At 34.2% G+C, this 10,495-nt stretch overlaps 1 non-coding gene across 1 annotated transcript; it reads right to left on the reverse strand.

The window, feature by feature from the left end:
- Positions 1–534: 534 nt before the first annotated feature.
- Positions 535–641, reverse strand: LOC141687725 (small nucleolar RNA R71). Its single transcript, XR_012561211.1, has one exon. It is a non-coding gene; the product is annotated as a small nucleolar RNA R71 (small nucleolar RNA).
- Positions 642–10,495: the final 9,854 nt, after the last annotated feature.

The raw sequence follows: 10,495 nt of genomic DNA on the forward strand, positions 1-10,495 counted from the left end.
TATTATTCCCTTGTTATTGATATTGGTTTCTAGTTTTCTTGTTGCATGCAAACTCGAAGTTCAGCTACTGAAAACTTGATTGTTTTTAATCCTGAAATTGAAGCTACAACAAGAAGACAATCAGGTTCATGAAGGAAACAAAATGACAAGGAATTTATAGGTGAACCAACTAAAGCTCTCAATGAGCAGGGTATGCCAGATACTAAGGACGTACTCTCTAGTATTCTCAGACCAACAGTCACGACTACCCACTTTGAAATCAAGCCTCAAATCATCCAATTCATCTCCAATGATTCTTTCGCAGGATTGTCCACTGGAAATTTTGTTGATCATCTTAGGAGTTTTATGGAAAAGTGTGATACAATTAAGTTGACTAATGTTAGTGATGATACGATAAAGCTGTGATTATTTCCATTCTCTTTTCGAGATGCAGCAAAAGATTGGTTAAATGATGAAGTTCCAAACAAGTTCACTACTTGGGATGGTTTAACAAAGGCCTTTTTACTCAAATTTTTCAGTCAGAAGAAGACTACAAAGCTCAGGAACGACATATCTAATTTTCATCAAGATGATGAAGAGTCTCTTCATGATGCATGAAAAAGATAAAAAATGCTTTAGAGACAATGTCCTCACCATGGCATTCCTGATTGGTTGTTGATCTAGACATTCTACAATGGGTTAACACAATAATTTTGAATTTTTTTTGATGTTGCTTCTGGTGGATCTTTTATGAAAAAGAACATCGAGGATGTAAATACATTGTTATATGATATGGTGTCTAATGATAACTATTCGTACAGTTACATAAATCATCCTAAGAAGGGAGGTAAGTATGATGTTGATGCTCTAACCACGTTGAATACTACTATACAGGAAATGGTTAAGAAGATTGAGCAATTGGATTCTAGAACTTCATCTACAGTTGCCTCGTGCGAGATTTGTCGTGTAGTTAGACACACTCAAAATATTTGTCAGTTCAATCCCTATGGATTAGCGATGGAACAAGCAGATGTCCTTTACAACCAAAATCAAAGGCAATAGTATAATCCTTACTCTAGCACATACAATCCAGGTTGGAGAGATCATCCTAATTTCTCCTACAGGTATATCCAGGCTCAAACACAACTTTCACCATGTCAACCATAAAGATCTAACTTGGAAAATATTTTGGAAGGATTTATCTCTACACGGGTGAAGAAGTGTTAGGTCCGTAATCAACTATAGAAGGGGGGGGGGTGAATATAGTTTATGCAAATAATTTGACAAAGCTTCAATGAAATCAACAGTTTTTATATTAACAGATGAAAACTGATTACAAACACACTCTCTCAAAAGGATGAACAAATATCCTTGAGAGCTGCTAGGTTATGCGAATAATATAACATGTTCGTAATGTTTATAGCATGAACCTAATTTGTGCTTTATATAGAGCACAGTTACACAATCAATAAGGAATCCTATTATATTATAATAAGAAAACCTATTACATAACCATGTATGATTGCTTCTGAGATAAAGTTCTTCACCGCCTTGAATTCCTGCTTTCCTTTTCCTTCTCGAATATCTACTAAAGTGACAAATCCTGATGACATCATTTGCTGATCATCAAGTACTGATATAAGTACTGATGATGTCACTCTTCAGTAAATGCTGATATAAGTCTTGATAAGAACTTCTGATAGTTTCTGTCCAAATATCATCAATTTTATCTAACAATCTCCCCCAACTTGTGCACTATGAATATATGTGCAAGTTCCAATTGATGATGTCAAAACTATCTAAATGCAAAAATCAAGTAAGCATATTCTTTCTTACTTCAGTGAATATCAGATTTTACTCTTCATTCTGAACTCTAACACAGTCTGGAAAATCTTCAAGAAACTTCCTTATAAGATTTTCTTCCATTACATCCAAATACCATTGCATCATATGTTTATGTTCTTTCAGTTCTTCTGTTGATTCATCATTCTGATAGATGGCAGCCCTAAGATTATGTAACTTTGAATTTCCACGAGATAGATCATCCAGCTTCAGAAATCCAATTTTCTTTCCATCAAGATTAAAGGTTAAAACTTTAGTCCCTAGAATCATTTCTATCTTGGCTCCTCCAATAGACATATCAATAGCATATTCAGTTTGATCAATGTATTTGGAATGTAGTTAGATTTGTAAGACATTCCTCTCTGCTTTAACTGTATTGGGTTCTTTATGTATGCAGACCATCTGGCAGTTAAAGAATTAGTTACCTTGAGAATTGTAATAATAAAGTTCCAATTCCTGCCATGGTTTATCTCTTAACTGTTCTTGAGTCAACCTTAAGTTTCTCCCAGACTCCAGAAAATAAATCATTTTCTCTCCAATAAGATCAATAACAATTTGTACTTATATGATCTTCTGTAAGTCTTCAAGCATCACATTATCTCCAATTTCTCTCAAATTAGCATGCTTTTTTAATATCAAAGCAACTTCTATAGATGGATTAGCATTTAATCTTCCAAGATCACTTGTGATTCTAGGTTTTTAGAATGAGAACTTCCACTGTAAATCTTCTTTAATGTTTCAGAAGAATCTCTTCCAGGTGTTGGTTTCTTGCTTCCCCATAATAGCTTCTTCTTTTCTTTAAAAGTAAGTTCTGCCTTATCAGAGACTATGTTTTCAGAATCAGGATTTGATAAATTAGCTTGAATTGGATTTGGAGAATCAACAACATGAGCAGGTTCAAAGGTTGTGATTGGTTGAGTAACAGCTTCTTCTTTATTAACTTGAACAATGTCAGAGGTTAATTTCATTTTTTCAGCCCAGTCAGCTCCATGAATCTTCCTTCTTTGGTGAGCTTGACTCACTTCTTCTTCTTCTTCTTCTTAGCAATTTCATCAGTATCAAAAGATTTAACAACTATATAGATTGGATCTATCAGTATTTATGATTTAGTTGCCTTAGATACTGATTTATTCTTTGTAACAACTTTGGCTTTAGGCTTTGAAAGCTTTGACTTCTCTCCTATCTTATCTTTCCCTTTATGCTTCCTATCAACAGTTAAGATAGATTGAGATCTGAAACATCTTTCAGCATCTGCCTGACTTTCCTCCCTTATGACTACATCTTTGGTTGGTATGTTCAAAGGATCATCTTCATAAAGATCTTGAGAGATAACAGCAATATCAACATTTGATGTCTTCATGAAATTCTTGAAGTCTTTCTCCATTTGCCTTAGTTGTTCTAGATCAATTCCAGGATTTTCTTTTTCAAAGATTCTTCTACTCACCTCAGAGTCAAATGCTTGAATCTTTGGATCCTTGTAGAATAGAGTTGTTTTTCTTCCTTTTACTTTCATAGTTTGAAGATATTGACTTGCTTATGTACCATCTTCTATCTCCAGAATACCTTGGTCTTCATCAGTAGCTGTGCATCTTCAATCATCAACATTAATTCCTTGAGTTGAAGAATTTTTAGGTTCTATTACCTCCATCAGGATTTTCATCATCAGTATTTGTCAATGTCAGCTTCTTGCATTTAGATTGAACAATTTTCTCCCCCTTTTTGGCATCATCACCAAACAGTAGAGAAAGAATCAACTCCATAAAATTCTGTACCTCTGTAAGGTGTTTGGACATTTGAATTTGCTTAGCTTCCAATCTAGCTTGATTAGCTTTAGTAGAAGTTTGTCTGACAACTATTGGTGCAATTCGCTTCTAAATTTCCTGATGAGTAGTCAGCCTTGAAGCAATCAATGATTCTTTGATCTGATTGATTTGAGAAGTAGTTGCTTCTTGAGCTGTATGTAGGGATCTGATAACAAGAGTAGATGGTTTCAGATGAGTCAGCATATCAGGATTTTGAATTATTTGTTCAGCTGTTTCCAAATGTGCAATAACATTTGTTTAGGAAATAGTATAAGCATTATCTTTCCATTTAGCATTCCAGATGTCATCAAAATAATCCTGCTTCTTCTTGACATCTAACTCTTTCAGCTTTTGTTGCCTTACATGATTAGACATATATTTAGGGAAGAAAAGATCATCCTTAAGATCTGTAAAAGCATTAGAAAAATTAGCTTTTTCACTATCATTAGATTCTCCCTCTACAACTGGATCTCGAACTATCTGCTGAACTTCATCACCAGCTTCAGCATGTAAGATAGAATCAGAAATTAGTGCAGTATGTGATCCAGCAACTTCAGAAGCTTCAAAACCATCAGTAGTTAACTCCACATCTTCAAGAATTGTAGATAAATGAACTGGAGCTTCTAAATTTACTTGGTACACCAGAGTTTATCAAAGTGTCAACAAACTGTTGTTCAGCAGCTGTTTCATGTGTACTCTGTGCACCTGCAAAATATAACAAGTAACACTTAATCTCTTTATTCTTCTAAAGTATTCTCACTACTCCTCACACCACACATCTCATGACCTTTAATAGTCAGAGTTTCCTCACAAGGATTACTAAATCCCATTTCTCATCTACCTCTCCTTTTTTCAGGAAGGATCCCGCCTCTCTTTAATTCTGTTTTTCTCTAAATCTTTTCACACAACTCACAGAAAAGCTCAGATAATTTGTCCTACAGAAATAAGAGGTGGCTAAAGAAGGGTGATCTGTGGTCATACAACTAGAATTAGTCCTTAAATAAGGTCTAGAAATAATCATACCAACATGATTTATAACATGAAAAATAAATGCTGAAAATAACAAATCAGTATTTATAATAAATGTTAATAAAGTAAATACAGTATTTATACATTGTGAATCTGAAGATTCAACTTCTGTGCAGCATTCAGTGGTGGTACCGATAAGACATCAGTAGATAGTAGAGATGGATGAATTCTGCCTTCAGTATCTATGATTAGAGTAACTGCAGTAGAAGTAAGGCCTTTATTGCAACTTTGATGCAATGGTTTTTTTTGTGTAGTTGGAGAATCAGGAGTTGTTGGATGACTTTGACAACCAGGTTCTTGTGTACTCTTCTCCATTATTGTAGTAATAGACTCCTAAGAAGGCTTTTTACCTTGCCATTATTGAATGGACTTTTCAATCAGAGGCTCGTGTCATTCAATATCTATTGCACCACTTTGAGTTGTAGGTTCTTGTGGGATTGGATCAGGAGATGCATCTGTTGTACCCCTTTGAGATACAGGTTCTTGTGTTCTTGATCCAGGGATGAGACATTTCCCTTGCAGCCTCTTAACACTAGCTTCAACTTGCTCATGAGAGACTTTTCTTACTCTCTTGCTATATTGCTTTATTGGAGAATTAGACAATTCCATTGGTGCCTCAGCAGTTGTCTGGAACTCAGGATTTGGAGTAGATGCACTCTTTGTCTCCTCAGCAATTTCCTGTTTAATCATGAGCAAGTTCTGATTGTAATATGCTTTGATCAGTCTTCTTTTCTTTGTCCTTGGGCTTGTACCAACATCAGTATTTGTGCCCACTTCAGTTGGTAGTACAACTGGTCTTGAAGAATAATCGGATAAAAGGTTTGGAAATCTAGAAGATAAGGTAGCATTATCCTCATCTGAATCTGGTTCTAATCAAGAAAGTACAAGTTTCCTCTTCACAAATTCTAAAGGTTTAAAAGAATGTGGAACTTGAGATACTTCATCTTTTGACTTAGCTAAAACATGATTTGTAGCTCTCGTAGACAAATATTTCTTTCTTTTTACAATAGGTGTCTTTTGGGAGAAACCTGAGGTGGCTTCTGTTTGAGATTTTTGTGATGGTTTAGAGAAGATGAAAAGTTGTGTATGAGAAAGCAGTGAGAAGTCTTGGGAGTGAAGCATATGAATTTATAGCAAAGGAGGTAGAAACTAAAAAGGCTATTTGATTAACCATGTAATATTTAAACACAATATGTATACAATATTTCTCGTATCTAGGTAAGCAAAAAGTAATCTCTCTCTTCAGATTCATATTCCCAAAGTAATTACTCAAGTGTTGATGGTTACTTATAGCAATAGCTAACCCATACAAGTAATTAAAAGATATTCCACTAACTCACTGTTAATTAAAAATACTAAGTAACAATTTATTTCGAATAAATTCAAAATAATCAATGAAATATAATAGTCAATCAAAGTTTGATTATTATCAGTATTTAATCACGACTATCAGGATTTATCAGTCAACACTAGTTTGACCAATATCAGAATTTAACAACTTTTGTCAGGATCTATTAGTCAAAGCAAGTTTAACTAATATCAGAGCATATACGCATAATCAGTAGTTTAATATGCAACCATCAGCTAGGATTAATAGAAATTAATTGCATGTTATCATGTCATCAAAATGTAACATAATGATCAGTATCTAACAAGTACTGACACATAATAAGATACCATGCTTCAACTATCAGTGGTTATTTCTTAATTATCAGAGTTTGAAAAATGTCCTAATATCATTCCCAATTCTTTCACCAATCTTGTGAAAGTAGCTTCATAGCGAGGCTTGGTGAATATATCTTCTAATTGCTGATCTGTTGGAACAAAGACCAATTCCACTGTACCTTCTTCCACATGTTCCCTTATGATTTTGTATATGATGCTGATGTGTTTAGTCATTGAATATTGTACTGGATTTTCTGTCATTACAATAGCACTTTGATTATTACAATATATAGGAATAGCAGAATAGTCTAACCCATAATCAAGTAATTGATTCTTCATCCATAAAATCTGAGCACAACAGCTTCCTACATCAATATATTCAGTTTCTGCAGTTGATATGGAAATTGACTTTTGTTTCTTGCTATACCAAGATACCAATCTGCCACCGAGAAATTGGCAAGCTTCCAGAAGTGCTTTTCCTGTCTATTTTGCATCCTATCAAATCAGTATATGAATATCCAGTTAGCTTAAAATCTGAATCTCTAGGATACCATAATCCAAGATTCATGGTGCCTTTGAGATATTTAAAAATTCTTTTCACATCTAACAGATGAGGTTCCCTTGGATTAGCTTGGAACCTTGCACAAAGACAGGTAGCATACATGATATCAGGTCTACTTGCAGTCAAATATATGAGTGAGCCAATCATACCTCTATAGTTAGTTATATCTACTGAAGAACCAATATTTAAAACTAACTTGGTTGTCGTGGCCATGGGAGTTGATGCAATTGAGCTGTCTTGCATTCCAAATCTGTTGGTGAGACTGCGTAGCTGTATGAACAGTTACGTGATAACTCAACACGAGAACAACACTAGAACATGACATGTTAATAATACTACGTCCACACAAGAAATCAGGAAGAAATGAAGATAAAGCAATTGCAAAGAATCAAAAGATTAGAAGAAGACTTGAAATCCATTTGCAGGTCACTGAAAAAAGTTCGTTAATATATTCATGTCTCAGTAAAGAATAAAGGTTAAAGACTTTCAGGGTTTCAGAAATGTTGAAGATTCAGTGTACAAGTGCCACCGGAAGATTTCAGTGTATCAGCATTGATTGAAGATAGACAGTGTTTGAAGCATAGGAATCTGAAGAATTAAAGACAGGGTATAAACAAAGCTTAAAGAAGACAGCTGCAGTCTTGAAGTTATACTCACCGATAGGAGTTCACTTATATGTTCAAACGTTAGTGAAGAACAGTGAATGAAGTATTCAAGATTGTAGTAGCAATGAAGACGTTGTCTAAAGTACTGGAAATGATTCCACCAAAAGTACAGTTATTTATTGACAGTCAGTGTTTGAAGCGATAAAGTTGTTGCAAGCTTAACAATATAATCAAGGCTATAATACGAAGACATGAATCGGAGTTAGTCGTCTGTGAACCAGACTAGTTGCACTAGGCGTCAACAGCTCGTGAAAGGAATATGGGTATTATTTTTAGAAGAATTGTTATGTTGAGGAACATACTTGGATTGAACGTTTATCTGTTAAAGTACGAGAAGAGGTGCGCAGGGTACAACTAAACAACTAGAGGGATTGGCCTAGTTCAAAGTTTAACTGTTAACTTAAATAAATTTATTTAATGGACTTCAATATAATTTATTTAATAAACTTAAAATGATTTATTTTATAAACTTTAAATAAGTTTATTTTAGAAATTTATATTAATTTATTTATATAAGTTATATTTAAGTTTATTTTATAAATTAATTTAGTTACAATTTAAAAAGAAAAAAAAACAAAAAAAACAAAAACAAAAACAAAAAGAAAACACAAAGAAAAAGAAAAAAAAGAAAACAAGAAAAGAAATAGAAAAAGAAAAAAAAATGAACAAAGGTACAGGGAGTCGCATGTTATCTTATAACTTGCAAAATGACCAAGTACTAGTACTTGTACTAGTAGTAGTCTCAGGTTAGACTCTGGAAAATCAAAAGGCAACCTCTCTCCACCCTGTGGTCGCAGGTTGGACTTGCAAGAATAAACTAACTACAAATTGTACTCATCCTAGTCGCAGGTTGGTTTTTGTGAGAATAAAAGCTAAGTACAAAAGCCCCCCTCTGGTCGCAGGTTATAAAAAGAATACCCGGTCACAACTTACTCCTCAGCCACAAGTTGTTGAATATTTAATTAATTTGTGTGGTTAATTTTCAGCCACATATTGCAATTGAATATAAAGTCTACACAAAGCAGCAGAAGCATTCAGCAATTCAGCTTTGTTCTGGTCATCATCTTCTCTCCAAGAGAGCTGGTAAAAGTAGAAGCAAAGATTTTCAGAGAAGCTCAAGCACCTTGAATATCCGTTTAACTTCTCACCGGAAAAACATTATAATGCCCGGTTTAACTCTTGTATATTCATAGGGGCATTATAATTGTTATTCGGTAATTAAATCCTTAGACAAACAAAAGCTAGATCATTGTATATGATTTAATTTATAAATCTTTGTAGAAGCTAGGAACTTTGTTGTTCTTAGATTGTAACCAGTTAATTTATTTACTGGAGTGTAACAACACCCCTCACGGATTTATATATGAATATATACTTCCCCGAATATCTTGTGTTCCTCGTTTTATTATTCCAAATACTATTTACCTCAATAACACGGAACCACTAACCGAACACTAAATTATTTATCTGCAAAAGATTTGAAAGAATTTTTTAATTTAGTGAGTATCGTATTCAACCCCCGTTCTATGATACTTCGGGACCTAACAAAATCTTTTGAGGAAATTCCTGGTGTATTTGGATTGATTTGTGAAGATCCCTTCATCAGTCTGTTTAACTTGTAACCCCTGAAAATAACTCAATTCTCCCATCATACTCATTTGATATATAGACTGCATTAGATTTACAAATCTCTCACAAAGTTTATCATTAGTAGATCCAAAAATGATATCACCAACATATATATGTACTAATAACAAGTCCTTACCATGGTATTTATAAAAGAGACTTTTGTCAATTTTACCTCCTGTGAAACCACTTTCTAACAGAAATAGAGCAAGTGTTTCATACCAGGCCTTTGGAGCTTGTTTTAGTCCATAGAGTGCTTTATCTAGTAAGTAGACATAATCTGGATACTTTGGATCAATGAACCCTAGTGGCTGTTAAACATAAACTTCCTCTTCAAGTTCTCCATTTAGAAATGCACTCTTTACATCCATTTGGAACACTTTAAACTTCTTGTGAGCAGCATAGCCAGGAAAATTCTTACTGTCTCAAGCCTTGCAACTGGAGTAAAAGTCTCATCATAATCAATGCCTTCTTGTTGTGAATATCCCTTTGCAACCGGTCTTTTTTTGTTTTTTATACCAATGCCCTCACTGTCAATTTTGTTTCTAAACACCCACTTTGTGCCAACAACTGATATGTTCTTTGGTCTTGGCATAAGAGTCCAGACTTTGTTCCTTTCAAATTCATTAAGCTCCTATTGCATTGTTGTAACCCAACCAACATCTTGAAGAGCTTCTTCCACCTTCTTGGGTTCAGTTTGAGATAGAAAAGAATGACAGATACATTCATTTTGAGTGGCTTTTCTGGTTCTTACACCAGTATCAAGGTTTCCAATGATTAAGTCAGGTGTGTGTGACTTAGACCATTTTCTTGCAGATGGAAGTTGATTCCTTTAAAAAGAACCCCCTTGATCCATGAACTCTCTATTATTTCTTTGACTAGTACCACTATCATTTCCTGATGCTCCCCCTGAATCAGTGTTCCCATTATTATCAGTATTTGAATCATCACAATGAGAGTCTAATGACTTATCTACTGATGTTGCTTGCATTAAATCACTTGTAGAAGTCTCTGGATTTGAATCATGTTGCTCCCCCTCAACATATGCTTCAGTGTTTGAAGAATCGTCATTGTTATGTGAATCATCAGAGCTTTGAGTGATATCTGGATTTACTGTATCAGGATTAGGATTTAAGAGTTCAGCATATGGTACTTCATTTTCAAATCTCAATTTGTCATAGTCATCTGCATCTTCTAAACCTGTAATCTTCTTGTCATCAAAATATACATGTATGGATTTCATGACTATTCTTGTTCTCAGATTGTAAAGTTTAAAGGCTTTAGGAGACAAGGGATATCCCACAAAAATGCCTTGATCAACTTTT

This window comes from Apium graveolens, chromosome 9 (assembly GCF_009905375.1).
Source record: "Apium graveolens cultivar Ventura chromosome 9, ASM990537v1, whole genome shotgun sequence".
Classification (NCBI taxonomy): Eukaryota; Viridiplantae; Streptophyta; class Magnoliopsida; order Apiales; family Apiaceae; genus Apium; species Apium graveolens.